Source organism: Pantherophis guttatus, chromosome 6, assembly GCF_059756535.1.
Source record: "Pantherophis guttatus breed Tessera chromosome 6, ASM5975653v1, whole genome shotgun sequence".
Classification (NCBI taxonomy): Eukaryota; Metazoa; Chordata; class Lepidosauria; order Squamata; family Colubridae; genus Pantherophis; species Pantherophis guttatus.
In genome coordinates, this window is record NC_142068.1 from 59186194 (window position 1) to 59203566 (window position 17373).

Genomic DNA, 17373 nt, shown 5'->3' on the forward strand with positions numbered 1-17373 from the left:
AGTTTCTCGCCAGATCTAGCAAAGATTGCATTATACTTTTGAGATCAGAGGTAATGATGACAAAGTGATCTGTGTTCAATTTCAGCATTAATATCTGGCTTGGATAAAGCTTGAAATATGCTCTCCAAGCTAAGAGCCTTTAATATTAAGATCTTTAACCATAATTTATGTGACAGAAGATGGGGTTTAGCATAATAAAATAGAATAGGCACCTAGAATGAAGATGACTTAAAGACAATTGAAAACAAGGTAAAAATGGTAAATTATACACAGCAGTAAATTTACCTTTATGGTATTACCTCATTTATTTTTGATTTGGTAGAGCGTGTAATTTTTCACTTTGCTACATTTGGAATTGGACATTCCTCAAATAGAATACCTCAGGTAAAAAGCTTGGACTTGGGCCTTTTTCACAGAGACAGTTTAGCTCTTTCATTGTTCAGATCTGGTTTATGATAGTTTGCAATTTATTGGCAATCACATGAGGGGCTTGGTGAACATCAGATAGGATTGATTCTATGTTCCAACAATATGGCATAGTGCAACTATGGTATAAATTGAAACATGCCAGCAGGTTGTATCTACAAAAGATGAACAAAAATGACCAAATCAGATTCATAAAGTCAGATGGATACAGCCCAGGGTAGGACATTAAACAAATTAAGCATGTCCTACTTGTGACAAAGAGACAACAATTTAGAATTTTAGACAGCCTTTGCTCAATTTGAAATATTAAAACAGAATATTCAATTTTTCTCAAGCATGGGCTGTATTTAGCTTTTGGAAAGTATGTTTGTAGCTATACACCAATAACTAGGACCAAGACAAAGATTAAGGGTTTTGTTAATTAATATTAAAATATAATTAAAATTAAATACCCAATATGATTATTCTTCAGCCATGCATTTAATAATTGCTCTCTGCTATCACAAATTTTAAAATCTGTAACAATTTGTAGAGCTTTTGGGAGAGATTCTCTGGGGTCAAATGCCATATCTATGATTTAAAGTAAGTTCAGCTAGTTTAATGAACCACATCTGGTCTTTGAAATTTGCTGGTCAAAGGATAAGTGGGGGAATAAGTAGGAAAGGACATACTGGCCCTTTTGGAAACTCAGTTGTGTTAGAGTTTGCAGCAATCCAACCAGCATGCAAGTAAATAATTCAGCAGGATTCATGTATAAAAAAAACTTCTTTATATACAGTAATATAAAGCATGATGCATGTATACAATACCCATGCAGCAGAAGCCAGAACCAGAACTCAGAAGCACAGAACAACAGAAGCAATAATGCAAGGACAAACCAACTCTTATGTATATACAGTTAAACTAAGCCATGCCCAGGCTCTGAATGTCTGACATGGCTCTCAGTCACCAAACAGTTCCATTGGCCTACTTGTTGTTATGGCTATCCCAGCTTATAATTACACTGACAACTTGCTCCTGACTTTGTTGGGTTTCATCCTAAATATGTTATATATTTCATTTTACAGTATAGCTCATGTAGGATCTTGAATGGATGATTAGTTGAGGAAATAATTACACTTTTTCCCTCCTAGCCATTTGCTGGTGAGGCAAGAGGATTAAAAAAAGAAGTTAAGATTGCACATCTTATCTGTGCAATCATAAGCCCACATAAGGGCCAGGGCTTCAATTTTAGTTTTATTTATTTATTATTATTTTTATAAGTAACTCAAGATAGCAAACATATATAAAACTCCTTCCTCCTTCTATTTTCCCCACAACATCCCTATCAGGTGGGTTGAGCTGAGAGAGTGACTGATCCCAAGGCCATGATTTTTATGCCTAAAGCGGGACTAGAACTCACAGTCCGCTAATTTCTAGCCTTGACCACTGGACTAAATTGGCTCTCACACAGAATCAAGTACAATCTAGTCAGGATTCCCTTAGTGGACATCACTGTGAAATACTTTTGGAAAAAACTGCTTGAAGAAGCTTTACATTTGTGGCATTGAAGGAGAGCTGTTGCTGGGCTAAATGATTACACTGAATGGCAATTTGGTTATGTCTGGCTTTAGATTAAGGCTAAATGGAGGCCCTGGCATAAGGTTCCAAAGATGAGGGAGTCACTCCGATGCCATCCTGTCAGATAATAATCTAAAATAGTACCACTGAACTACACTGTCTATACTGAAAGGATAATTTTGTGTTTATACTTTCCGTCCATTTTTTAAGGGACAGAAAGGGGAGTGGCTTAGCCACCCTATAAATATGACCCCCCTTTCTGTCAGCGAAACAGAACACACAAAGAGATACACTGACCTGACAGACTTATCACAGACACTCAACAACAGGCGCTCACTCTGTCAAAATGGCTAGATAAGAAGGGAATATGCTCTAGGCAATTTCACCTAAGAAACAAAATAAAAACCAAGAGACAATGTTCTGTGATTTAAAATGTAAATAGTTTATTGACTTTAAATAAACAATTAAAGTTTTCTTAACAAAAGAAATCTGGCTTAATTGTAGCTGCTAGGACATTGAAAGATCACATTGACCTCTACAACCTAACTAAAAACTATTCTAACACACCCTTCCTTCTGGGTCATTCCAAAAAATGCTAATGCTTACGTTGGTAGCAGGTGGTGCCATCAGTCAATATGGCCTAGGGCACCATGTTGCCTTGAGCCACCATCACTGAATCACTGCTCTTAAAAACTGAAATTGATAGTGCTTTGGTTTCTAGGAATGTAGAGTACCTGGGAATATCCTATGATATGGGAGAATAGAACGTCCTGCCTCCAGTCATGAGATTATTCTTGCGGAACAGAGATATGGAACTTGAAGGTTATTCAAAAGTGATTGCATATAACTGTGCAATGTTATTAATAAGACATTACATAGAACTCTGTATTTGGTAAAAGGGGAAAACAGGAAGAACAAAACAAAAGCAACTGTTATAAATCATATGCATGAAGATCTTAAAGTCAGTCTGACAGAAAACGTTATCTATTTCTTGCTTGAATAGAAACTTAGATTTCAAAACATATGTAGAGTTCCTTCTGGAAGGGATGATCTGAAAGGAACATATTAGTTTCATTCCCAAATGTTTATGGACAGTTTTTTTCTTCTTCTTTCTTCTTCTGAGAATTATCTTCTCACAATTTTATGGGGAACAGAGATTCAGGCATCCTAAGGAGAAATCAAAAGAGTCAAGATGGCTGACGCAAAGAATATAGAAGACATAAAAGACAGGACATTGATTCCTCTGCAGAGATCAGTGAAGACCAGCCTCCTAAGGAACTGAAAACTGTTATTCTCAAAGAAATGATCATTTTCTTATATTTTTATTTTTTTCAACTTATTGATTTGAATAGTTGAATGGTAAAATGGTGTGTGAAAAACATATATTTTAAATATAAGTATATATATTTAAATCTATGTATAAGCTGCCCTGTTTTCCCCAAAATAAGACATCCCCCAATTATAAGCCCAATTGGGGTTTTGAGTGCATGGCAATAAGGCCAAGCACTTATTTCAGGGTTCAAAAAAATATAAGACAGGGTCTTATTTTTGGGGAAACGTGGTAGAAGCTTCTTATACATGCTTACCTATAGCATATAGCTATTTAATCACCTTTAAGAGCTGTAGGCGGCACAGTGGTTAGAATGCAGTATTGCAGGCTAACTCTGCCTACTGCCAGGAGTTTGATCCTGATTGGCTCAAGGTTGACTCGGCCTTCCATCCTTCTGAGGTCAGTAAAATGAGGACTCAGCAACAGGATGACTCTGTAAACCACTTAGAGAGGACTGTAAAGCACTATGAAGCGGTATATATGTCTAAATGCTATTGTTCCTGCTATTTATATTGAACAGTAAGACTTTGTCTCAAGCAATTTAATTAAACTATACTGGCAGAAATCTAGCAATAACATATCCCAAGATGCATTGGTGTCAAGTGCCACCACAATGTACCTACTCAAGTGTTCCTTGTTTATTCAAAATCAAATTTTGGGGGATGATTGAAACTTGCTGGGAAAGTCAGGATTGACCATTAGGCCCAAGTGTGTGGGGTAGCTTAAAAAAAAATTAAAATCACAAATCATTGCTAAATGTATTATTCACTTATTTTACTTTGAATAGTGGTATTCACTGAACCTTCACAAACAAACAACTTCATAAATAAATCCACAAACTATACTTTCCCCACCCTTTTATGCTAATATTTTTAAACGGTATACTGTAATTATTATTATTTTTTTGCATAATGCAGCATCCACATTTTTGTTCTTCCTTTAAAGGATGAAAGCTTATACAGACTACAACAGATGCTTACTCTGGGTTTTCAGACTTCTGCTTTCAATCCATATGTCTGGTGAAATCACTGTCTGTACTATGCAGGTCATTGTAATAAAAATGTAACCAACCAAAAGGATATTGCACTGTTGATCATCTGCCATTCAATCCTGGATTTTAATCTGAATTCCAAGAGCAGAGGTATGAGCATTATTGTGAATTACAATTGCATTGTGAAGTCTGAGAAAGTTACCCACCTTCCTTCAGAGGAACCTAGGAGGATGAGGTTCTTTAATTGCTTTCATTAGGATATGACTGCATGATTATATTATGCAGCCTGCCACATTTGCTTCCTGTTCTTTTATATTGATACAGACTATATCTACTTGAAATGCAGAAGAAGTAATAATTTAAGATATTCTTGGCTCTTCAGATAGGAAAAAAAATTGTAATGCAGTTCTAAATGAAATAGAGGTTTTGCAGTTGAGGATATTGTGATCTGATGTATATCACTGCACATGTGGCAATAATTTATATAACTTTATTGATTCAATTCTGCCTTTAACTCGTACAGTTTAAATGCCCCCATAAGCACTGCATTTGTGTCTGATGGTATTAATCTCAAATGTGTTCACAGAAAGGAAGTGAATGGATGCAAAGAGAAGTAGGGTCCAAACAGATGGCATGAAGGGTTTTAGGATAAAGAGAGAGCTGATGAAAATTTTCTCTCCTCCATCAGCAAGCGTCTGCTAAACTGAGTCCAATTCTTCTGAAATGAAGGAACACAGAAAGGCTGGAATCTTCTGAATCCAATATTACATGTACACACAGAGAGAGAGGGAGGGAGGGAGGGAGGGAGGGAGAGAGAGAGAGAGAGAGAGAGAGAGAGAGGGAGGGAGGGAGGGAGGGAGGGAGGGAGGGGGGAGTAAGTTTGATGTAGAGGTTAAGGCACCAGGCTAGAAACCAGGACATTGGGAGTTCTAGGTCTGCTTTAGGCATGAAGCTAGCCGGATGACTTTGAGCCAGTCACATTCGGTCTGCCCTAGGAAGAAGGAAATGGCAAACTATTTCTGAAATCTTGCAGTTAAAACAGTAGAGACTTCTCTAGGCAGTTGCCAGGATTCAACATTGCCTCATAGGTCAATGTGTGTGTGTGTGTGTGTGTGTGTGTGTGTGTGTGTGTATACATACATACATACATACATACATACATATATGTAATATTTTCCAATATTACAATTAAATCTGCATAGACAATCACAAGACATTATTGCTTCCCCAGCAGGACAAAATAAACACAAAAGAATGGAAAGACTATATCTTATTATAATAAAGGTTAATCTATTATAAACAATTAATCTCTCACCAGAGTTAACCTATTGTACGCCACAAGCACAAAAGAAAAAAATTGAATAAAATAGCATATTTAAAATTGAAAAAATTCTACTGGAACATTCTAATTCAAATATTAATGCCAAGAGATGGGATTCAAGTTTATCTTTATTTAAACTACTCATACTGAAATAAACCTAATATAATTTAGTTTAAAAAAATAGAGGGAACTACTTATGAGTGGTTGTATAAGAAACCAAACTTGATAGAAAAGAATATATGTAGAAGTTTAATTATCCAACTAAGTAACATCAGACTCAGAAAGGACCAAGGATTCAAAACCTAATTATTTTAAAACAGTTCCTTTTCTCAAAACAATTTCTAATTTTAATGGATCTTTATGTTACACATGCTTTTTAAAATAGACAAATTCAGATTTCTTCCTTTCTTGATACATTTTGTCAATTTTTACAAAATATTAAAAATAGTGATATGGATAAAAAAGGCTTTTATCCGTATCAGAGAATGCGAGAAAGGCATCACCAGAAAGCAAACAATTCTTCAATTGCTTCCATTCATTCCCACATTCTCTCTTTTGTTTTAAAGAATGGTGCTCCTGTCCTCTCTTATTACAATATTTAGTATTCGAATCCACATCCTCCGTGATGTTTTTAAAGAGAAATTTAATCTTGTTTCATTCAAAAAGTTTTTAATACCATTTATTTCTTTTCAGTTATTTTCTTTTTTCTTTTGCCATGTGTTAACAATGAGTAAATCTTTTCTTTAAGGGGAGGAAGATAAAATAATGCTCTTTTATTTAATTGAATGAGATAGCTATCCTTTCTGTAACAGTTAACTATCATTAAAGAACAGGGTCACCAAGAAAAATATATTTAAGGTCATAAAATCCCCACAAATATTCTTAATAGATTCAATATAACCAAATTTTAGAATGTCATATGCAGTGTGATGGCATTAAATAAAGATATTAAAACATATTGAAACAATTTCTGTGAATTTTACTTTCTAAGCTAATGACTTTTACCAAGATATATTCGTATCTAGTGTAGAATGTTATAGAATTTGATTACAGCACCATCTACTGGGTATTAAATCTCTCCCCTCTCTGCCATGCCTTTTTGAATCTTCCCTTCTCTGTTGAAATAAAAAGACCTGAAAACTTTTTTAAAAATTAAACAACTACAAGTGTCTGCTGCTTTTCCACCAATCTGTCTATTTACCTAGCTATCACAATATTGAAGGGACACGATTAACATTTCACATTCATATGCTTGAAGAATCCTTCTGATTGGGATGGATTTAGAAGGCCAAGTTTTAACACTGAAACAATGGCTTTACTATCCCAGTGTTCGTATAATCCAGCATACATAGGATTAGGAAACAATCTGTTGACAGAAAAAATACATTGAATTACTAAAGAAGAAACATTTCAGGCTGAAACATGTTAAATTACAATTTCCTTCCTTCCTTCCTTCCTTCCTTCCTTCCTTCCTTCCTTCCTTCCTTCCTCCCTCCCTCCCTCCCTCCCTCCCTCCCTCCAGTTTTCCTGGGCTCAATGGGTCTTACTTTCCCATTTTACTTTTCCTCAGATTGTATCGTGTCTCACACACAATACTTGCACCACATTTATCAAGCTACCTGGACTACTAAGCCAACTGCCAGTAGCTTTTTAGTGATGCACTAAGTGGTCTTAAATTACAAGGGAGTTTAAGGATGAAGCAATCATATAATATTTTTGCGGATCATTCAGACCATTTTGTTCACAAGCTACTTTGCCCTAGAAAATAATAAACACCAGCAACTTTAGCCATAATTGCTACACTATTAACCCTATAGAATATTAGAATGTAATATATTGACTAGAGACAATCCAAATAATTAGAATAATTGAACATATATACTTCCCCATTTTCTTTTATTAGCTGCTTTTTTTTTAAACAAAATGTGGAATAAACAAAATGCTACATGGTGCCATGAGACAGCAGTGTTTAGCTTTTAGATTTTTCATGACAGCAAGAAACTTGTAGGATGCCAAAAAGATGTCTGTCTTAATCATATGGTTGAGTGATATAGCCTTTCCAAGTTCTTAATAATAACATACAGGAAGCTTTTAAGTAGTGATCATTCATCTTTGGACTAATATTCCAGAGGATAGGATGGGATACATTGCTTTTTTTCTTCTTCTTTGCCTCACACAGATTTAAGCAACTGCATACATAATGGATTCTTGCCTAATTTGAATGAAACGGTCTCACCTCCATTTTCTTTCTCTTCGTTAGTGCGCTGTTAAATTCACCCTGTTACCTGGAGAGATGGTGGATTCTCTTTCATTGGCTGTGTTAAAACAGAGGCTAGGCAGCTATCTGCCTGGGGTGCTTTAATCTGGTCTCTCGTATTGAAGAATTGTGCAATGGGCAGACAATGTGATTATTTCCTAAATAATTATTTCCTAAATGATTGTTTCCAGCTGTAGTTTTCAATGATTCAATGACTCTTCAATAAGTCACCTAACTGGTCCATCTGATTCCAATCTATTGTGATGCCATCTATCTATCTATCTATCTATCTATCTGTCTGTCTGTCTGTCTGTCTGTCTGTCTGTCTGTATATGTATATGTATATATGCAATTATATGGGCTCATGCAATAGAATCCACTTACTATGAGTATACAAATAGAAAGTGGAATCTACTTCATAAGTTGAATGGTTGATACGTTTTTAAAGAAAAGGGTTAGGACACATTTGCCATTTTATAAACATCATTTCTAATCTCTAAAATTTCCATTTTGGAAATAATCTTCCTTAAATTCAGCCAGTTACTTTTGAGTAGACACGAATAGGATTGTGTTCATGTCTACTTAAAAGAGCAATGTTTTCCCCCTCTTCATTTTTATATGCAGTAATATAACTTTTGATCAGGCCTGAGATTTACACTTTAGGTCCTTTGCTAATAATCAAAGGTTTTAATGCCAACAGTAATAAGACATGAGGCAATGATAAAACCATTTATCATTTTGTTTAACATGCCTATAAGAAGTGAAGCAAATGCTCATATTATTATGTATGTTATGTATCCCGTACAAAAAGCAAAGTGTGCAATGCCTTTTTCGTCTGGCTGTGACATTTTTACTGGGAACATTTGTAGAATTTGAAAATCAAATGCAGAACTATCACTGACTGAAAGACAGCTACTAAAATTAGCATTTTAATTCCCTATAACTATAGTGTGATAGAGAAATACACTCTAAAACCAAATCAATTCATTTTCGAAAACAGAAGGTGACGAATTTTAACAAAAGAGAAATCTTTGACCAGGAGTATTGTAAATAGGAGATTGACAACATGTGAGCCATATGAAACTTGCCAGCATCACCTTTGTGGCTCTCTAGTATACCACTGTCACAAAATCAACCAATGGAAGACATTTGGCAGCATAAAGAGGCCTTCAATTTCCATCCTTATTTTCGCTAGCCCCTGAAAATGATACATAATTGCACTGTGAAATTCAGCCATTTTGACACCATTTGGGGGAAGTATGGGACGCTTTTAAAGGATGGAAATGGCAGCAGTTTGCTACCCAGAAGCTTTCTGCTCCCATTTCTACCCTTAAAAAAATCCTTCAAAAATAAATAAAAAATAAAAAGGCAAAAGAAATTAGCCCCACCCTTCCTGTAACATGACCACCCTTCTTCTACAGTTACTTGTAGTCCTGCTTCTTGAAGACATTAGTTGTTCTTGATCTTTGAAAAAAAAATTCCCATCCCTAACATAAATACTCACATACACATATGTACAGTATACAGAATATACAGTTGTAGCATTAGCAGCTTCCAAATATGAGTTCCCCATTGCTAGAGAATACAAATAGAGATCCAATAATTTCTGCCAGCTTTAGAGTATGGGCAAATTTTTGTTCACGTACAACCAGGTTGTGATCCTGGTAATTGTCATGAATGACTGAGTGAAATAATATTCTTTATAAACTGAAACATTTTAGAATCCAAAATTACAATTCTTTTTTTACAGCAATAAACCCTGCCCCCCCAAAAAAAACTCAGAAAAGGAGGATGGTGTTTTCCTGCATAATTAAGAAAAAAAAGCAGAAATTATCATTGAGCAAACAGATATCAGTATTACAGATGTTATGTAGTACAGTACTGAATACCTGCCTTACGGGTTAATTGATTATTTTTGTATATGTGCATATGTAAATGTTTATTTATTTAAAAGATTTATATGGCTGTCCATCTTAATGGCTTACAAAAATTTTAAAAATCATTAAAGAAAACAATAAAGAAAAAAATCTGTGCTGTAATTGTTCCCTCAGGTGGCCCCACAGCAGACTCAGCTACCCTTCTTCCATGCCTTCCACCCACACAAATGTCAACACTTTATTAAAAAGCAAATCTTAATTGGCTTCTGAAAGTCTATTAGATGAGAGGATAGAGTCATTATTATTGCAGATGAGGCAGACCACAAAGAGAAGCACCTCTAGGAGTAGCATGAGGTAGAGCAGAAGTGACAAACTCACATTGTCACGGCGGCATCACAGGACATATCAGGACTTCCCCCTCTTCACTAAACCAGGCGTGGGTGTGGCCAGCATGTGACACATCTGGCCCCTGGGCCGGAAGTTTGACAGCCCTGAGGTAAGGGTAGATCTTCTCATGAGCATCACAAGTTCCTTCATTTTGTTTATCAATTTCTCTGAATGAGAAATCATTTAAAAATATTTTCTATCCCTCAGAGCAATCTTTGATTACGATACAGTTGATGCTCCATTCTGTCTTCTTTTAAATGATCATTAAAGATATGCCGATCTATACCCAGCAGCTTATAGGAGAGCAATTTATATAGTACTGTATAACCCAAGACTAGATTGCCTTTTGCCATTTTTGTATTTATATTTAAAAGTATTGGTGATTTTATTATAATATTTTAGTTAAGATAGTTGTTGGTGTTTTGTACTGCATGGGGCTTATCTGGGAGGATATACAGTAGACAAAACAAACATTGTGAGCTTATTTATTTTGGTCAACAACTACCAAGTTTCCAGCAAAAAGTAATGGTAGGTTCTGAAGATCAAACTGATTTAAATGAGTTTAAAACCTGAAGAATTAATGATGGCAAAATTATGTGATTCAGCTTTAACTCAAAGTTGTTCCTGTTGTTGATTTTTTATAAAGTTTATTGAATGATAGAAAGTATCTTTTTAACATACACATTTAGCAAATTATTCTCTAAATTTACATTATTACAGCTTTATGATCAGTAATGAGATCAATTATTTTTTCTTACTTTTAAAAAGATGAAATTTTAGATTGTTATCTTTACCTAAACTAATTATTATATTTTTCAATCCCAAATTCTTAAAAATATTTGATTTAAATCCATTTGAATAGCAAGGCATGGGTAAAGCATTTTTATCTTCTTGGGGAGACATATTCTTTTTTTCCCAGTTCCACACAAATGTGAATTTTTGTTAGCTGAAGGAGAGATGGACCGCTTCTGTCTAATGAGCTGTCAATCAGATCCAGCAGGAGGGAAATGATCTATCAGGAAGTGCTGTTTGGTGAAGTCCTAGAAGAGAGCCTTTCCTACTGTGGTTCTTGACCTCTGGAACATCATCCAATTCAATCCTGTTGGATTTTTACAAGTCCTTGAAAATATTATAATGCCAACAGACATGGGGCCCCTGTGTATGGTAAAGCCCACGCAGTAGCTATATTGAGGTGATGGCTGTGGAGATGATCACCTTGGCTATGAATTTTGTTTTATGATTTTATATTGTTTTTATTATTTATTATTTATTTGTATCCTAATTTTCTTATTTTTACAAATAACTCAAGGTGGTGAACATATACAACACACCTTCCTCCTCCTATTTCCCCCAGATCAACAACCCTGTCATTGTGCTGAGAGAGAATGACTGGCCCAAAATCATCCAGCTGGCTTTCATGGCTAAGGTGGGACTTGAACTTACTGTCTCTCACTTTCTAGCCTACTGCCTTAGCTACTAAACTGGCTCTCTTTTATATTGGTTTGCTGGTTTTACTCTGTTTTTTAATTGTTTGTGAAGCTGCCCAGTCTGTATGTGAAGATTTGTATCTATATAAATGTGATGATAGACAGATAGATTTTAAAATTCATATGCTTTTCTGTTCATCATCAAGATTATACCTGACATACTTGTAAATTACCTTAGCTTTTAGTATCAAAATATACAGTAATTGGGATCAAGAAATGAATTGTTAAAACAATAGCACTTAAACTTATATACGGCTTCACAGCCCTCTCTAAGCAGTTTAGAGAGTCAGTGTATTGCTCCCAACTATCTGGATCCTCATTTTACTGACCTCAGAAGGATGGAAGGCTGAGTCAACTTGAACTGGCAAACTGTTGGCAGTCAGCAATCAGCAGAATTAGCCTGCAGTACTGCATTCTAACCACTGCATCACTATGGCTCTCCCTTGTGCTTATTTCATTGGGTGCTAGGTGGACCTATTTAAGCAGGGGTTATCTGTCAATATCATACAAATGTATTGGGACAATAAATCATTGAATTTCAAGTAGAATGAAACTGGTCTTGTGGTCCTCCCCTTGGTTAGAATTAGCTGAAATTAGCTGAAATGGGGGATGCAGTGGGAATTGTTGGAAATGCTCTCTGTCTGTTTATTTTATCTCCAAACACTCCTCATTGGTATATTTGTAATAAAGCATTTTTCCAATTTTAAATAGTATAGTATAGTTTATTGAATAGCCCGAAGTCCTTTTCAAACAAAACAGAATTTTAAATATGATACAAATGAACAACACTTGTTTGATTATCTCTCACAGGAAGGAAACTATGTCTGACTATGGGTACCCTTAAATTGCTTGGATGAACAGTTTTACCTGCCACTGACCTTTTGCTGGAGCTGCAGAACTTAATGTGTGAAAAATTCATTTCTAGATTTAATATCTCTCAGCCCCCTTTAAGTTTCCCAGTACTATTTTCTTAATTTTGAATTGAAATTCTATTGCTGTAGGCGAGAACCCCTATGAATGGAAGATTTGGGTAAAGGAAGGACATTCTGATCTATATCAATATTTCCTATTGAACGTTTTTGACTGTCTCTCTTTTAGAAAGAACTGGAATTCTTACTCATATATGTCTAAAATGGCATGGGAGGAACACATCCTGAATTGCAACATAGAGACTCATACTCATGGATCTGTACTATGTTTATCATACAGTCCTATTTCAACAACAATGACAAAACTGTCATATGGTTGTCTCCAGTTCCAAATAAAAGTTTAACCCAGCATTCCAAAGACAATACTGATGTGTGACATATACATATAAAATGAAAAATGTTCAGACATCTTTGCATGTGACTTTAATACTCTAATGAAAGATGTTCAGAACATGAGATATGATCAATTGTCTTTCACACATATGAATTTTACTAAGCCAGTAATCCATAATTTAAAGAACTTTTTTAAACAATTTAATAAAGAGGTTATTTTACACTTAGATCTGCAAAACACTCAAACCTCCAGCACATTTCCTTTGTGAAATATCCTTCTACATGAAAATATAGACAGTTAGTTTTTTCTTCCAAAGTGAAACACTGCAAGGTCTTTCATTACTGGTTTATTATGCTTTCTGTATCTTTGCTCATTTTTCACTAGTATTGCATTAAGTATTGATATTGATTTCTTGTAAATGGTACTGAAATGGATGGCTCACAGTTTTTGTTATTGTTCTGTAGCACTTGTATGCAATTTATTATAGCTGCTGTGGAACCTACCCATGCCTGCCAGAGCTTAAATTAAATGTGCCATATTTGGCCATTGGTAGTCATCTTGGATCTAAAACTATGTGGATAAAGTTAATTTTACAGTGACTTCTTGGATACTACCTAACGTATGATTTCATTACGTTTAATTATGAGTGTATACTGGTAGATGTATGAAATGATATATCCACCTAGCCATCTTTGAAAAATATTTTAGGTTTACTCTGCAAAAGAGATTCTTTCCCCTTCCCGCAAAATAGCTGACAATGTCAACAGCCTTGGTGTCACAGAATCTCATTCTTATGGATTAAAGTGAAATTTAAAGCATCCTTTTTTTTCTCTTGAGTTGTTCTGTTTCTGTCAATTGCTAGTTCTATTGACTGTCAATTCACTTATTTCGAATTACATATTCGAATTTGGATAGGAGACAGTAATGGAAGGAATATTTTTCTGGTAGAATGAATATTTCCATTGGAGGCAGACTTCTGTCTCAGCATATAAGTATTTGAATTCAATTGCTGGCTGGAACTCAGCTACAGCATCCCAGCACAGACTATGAACTTTGTGCAGCTCAGAAAAAATAATTATTATTTTTACTGAATATGAGGATTGTTCGTTTACAGATTTCAAAAATTCACAGACAGAGCTTAATCACTTACTTTGCAATGTATCCTAATCTTTGTAGAGTTTCTTTTTAATTTAAGGAAGCTCTTAATATCTCTTCCTCCACAAGTCCTGCTATGTTGCCCCATCATGATTGTGAAGGATGTTCCTAGAAAGGATTGATGAAGAATGCCAGAGTATAAACCATAAGTATATTCTCCCAGCATGATAATCATCCCAATTGTTCAGTTAATGCAAGCAGGCATTATATTGGGTAGAGTCATGCAGAAAAATGCTATAGGCAAATATTTATTTTAACAACAACAACAACAATAACAACAATGCTGAGAGAAGACAATGGTAAAGCATATCTATAGTTTATCAAAAATACCACATGCATAGAGAAGATTGAATGATTGATGATTTAATGCTGGAAGATTAGATATATTCAACATGTTACAGAGGAAAAACTGAGGATCTTTCAGAGTACTAGCCATGATTGCGATGTGGCTAGATTAAAACCTTCAATTGTTGATGTTGTCTTACAAGAAAAGAAAATCCAAAACTGCAAATACAGCATCAGAATAGGAACGTAAGAAGCATAAACATGGAAAAATGCAGTACAGTGAAAGATGAAATGAATTACCGGTAACTACCCATTAATATCAGCAAATCGAAATGTATTGGATTTCAGTACATTCATTCAGAAGGTCATGCTGTTTATACTCAGAACAAAGAAAAAATTATGTTCCCTTGTGTGTATATAGGACAGTACTTGGGTGCAATATACTGATCAAATAATATCAGATATCCAACTTTATTCTTCAATACTGATGCGGAGGAAGAGGTGTTTGATCAACCTTGTAACTGATAGACAAGATGTGCTGCTTCTGGATAGAGACTGGAATACTGGAAACACTAAAAAGGAGAATGTAGTGGACTATGTGATTCAGGAAATCAAAATAAAACTGGAGGATGAGTTATCAGTTTCTGCCAATCCAATGAATTCTTCATTGTTGAGGAAACAAAACAAAAATATCAAAATAATGTAATATAATCATGAGCACAATGCTGGCAAGGAAAAGCATTATATAGTCAATTTCTGCAAAAGACTGAGAGAAAAGTGGATAAAGATAAAACCTGGCAATGATTTATAACTAAAACATTAAAAAAAGAAACTGAAGGCCTGTTTTTTGCTGCTGAAAAGCAAATTATTCAAAGTAATGCAATCAAGGCCAAACTGAAAAATTATAAAATGATTCAAAGTGAAAATTGATCAAAGAAGTAGAAGAAACAGTAGATCATAAACTCAGCATGTGCAATAAGTTCACACAAACTGATTATGAATAATAACTTAATAGAATTTAAAAAATGATTCACTGGAACCACTATAAAAATTATCAGTAAACTAAAATTGGTAGGAACATAATGTTGAACAAGTAGTAAAAACGAGAAATTTAAAATATTGTAGGACTTCCAATACAAAGTAATGAAGTCTTGAGAGATAACAAACCAGATTTAACTGTGATTGAAAAAAAGAAAGTGTGGATAATTGATGTAGCAAGTATCAAGATCTGAAAAATAAAGTTGAAAAATTATGGCATAAACTGGCTATGGCCACAGTCCCAGTGGTTATTGGTATACTGGGTGCCATACTAAAAAATCTTGCACTTAGAACTTAGAAAATCTGTGTATTGACAAAAAATCTATCAATTACAAAAGACCACATTGTTTGGATCTACAAATACACTATGCCAGTACATTACAATGTCATAGGTTCTTGGGAAAAATTTGATGCATAGGGAGACCAACACTAGCTAAAGATCTGACAATGATTTCACATTGTTGTATGTATACTAATCATATTTATTTACTTACTAATTAATTATATTTTATCCTATCTTTATTATGTTAGAGGTAACTCAAGGCAGCAAACACACATAACACTCCTTTTTTCCTTCTGTTTTCTCTGCAATATATATGTGAGATGGGTTGGGCTGAGAAAGAGTGACTGGACCAAAATCACCCACCTGGCTTTCATGGGACTAAGATAGGACTAGAACTCACAGACTCCTGGTTTCTAGGCTAGCACCAGTGGTGGGTTGCTACCACTTAGCCCCGGTTCAGGTGAACCGGTAACAGCAGTGGCAGGAGGCTCCACCCACCCACCCGGTTGTCATCAAATACACTCTGCAAATGAGCAGAACCTTCTGTGCATGCGCAGAAGTGACGCATACGCGAGCGAAGCAAACACGTGTGCACGAGTGAATCAATAGCAAAGGTAAGTGAAACCCACCACTGGCTAGCAGCTTAACCAAACCGGCACATTCACATCGCATAACTGGGAAATATATAAAATTTGAGAGCAAAAGATTTCCAGTATTTTGAGAGATCTGGATAGAGATTTTAAAAAATACTATTAAGTCTACTTTACACTTTGTAAATTGGAGATTGATCTTTGGCCATCACACTGTCAAAATCAGTTAGATTGGGGTCCAGTGGTTAAAAAAATGGAGTTGAAACTGCAAATTGTCTACTTCAGGTTTAGAGGGAAGAACGGTTAATATGCCATGTCCATGCAATGTCATTCCAATCTAATTACTTTAACAGGAGATAAATAGCTGAAAATTGATTGAAAACTAGTTATCTCTTCTGACAAGACACAAATACACATATTTCAAGGCTGTTTGATATCCTTGGGTAACAATATGAATATGTGCGGCTTAATGTGACAATGTTGCTCTCCTTCATCCCCATGAACTCTGCCTTGAACTGTGGAGGAAACAGAGTTCACTTCACAGATAATGATGAAGTATTTGACGTTAGCACAGTATGAAAAAAAGATCTTCAGCATCAAATGTGTTAATCTTATCTTTCAGTATTGGTGTCCTGCACCTCAGCCTCAGTGCAGGAAATTAAAGGATGAGATCCTGAAGGCAACTATTTCATGGTGCTTTAAACAAATGAACTTCTTAACATTTTACGAGCCAGGAGCAGATTGATTTGTTGGTGACAATAGCGCCCTGCAGTATTAACTATTTGCTGACTGGAAAACAAGTGCAAACCTATTAATTATTGCCAGCTGCTTCCAAGATGTTAGTTTTTACAATGCAATAAGTAAAAATTACAATAGATTTTATCAGCCGACTAACAGTATGGGTTCCCAGTATCCTCTTTTTTGTGATTCAGTCTACATAGAGATCGGACATCTTATAAATCTATAATCTGAAATTGCAATTTAGATTTCTATTTACCTAGGAGTAAGCCGATTGGAATTTAATTATATTTATTTGGAGCAGACATGTATAAGATTGTTTAACTATTACTTTATATTACAACTATGGATTACTAGAATTATATTGACATATATTTCAATTGTT

The 17373-nt window shown here is 35.0% G+C and overlaps 1 long non-coding RNA gene across 4 annotated transcripts; it reads right to left on the reverse strand.

Moving 5' to 3' along the window:
* Positions 1-2404: 2404 nt before the first annotated feature.
* LOC117676667 (uncharacterized) lies at positions 2405-12556 on the reverse strand. 4 transcript variants are annotated; one of them, XR_015728516.1, is made up of 4 exons: positions 12515-12556; positions 6830-6994; positions 4297-4438; positions 2405-3153 (listed from the first exon to the last, which is right to left on the reverse strand). It is a non-coding gene; the product is annotated as an uncharacterized LOC117676667 (long non-coding RNA). The 4 variants fall into 4 exon arrangements; XR_004594455.3 differs by lacking the exon at positions 12515-12556 and adding an exon at positions 11966-12007; XR_009620357.2 differs by lacking the exon at positions 12515-12556 and adding an exon at positions 10141-10234.
* Positions 12557-17373: the final 4817 nt, after the last annotated feature.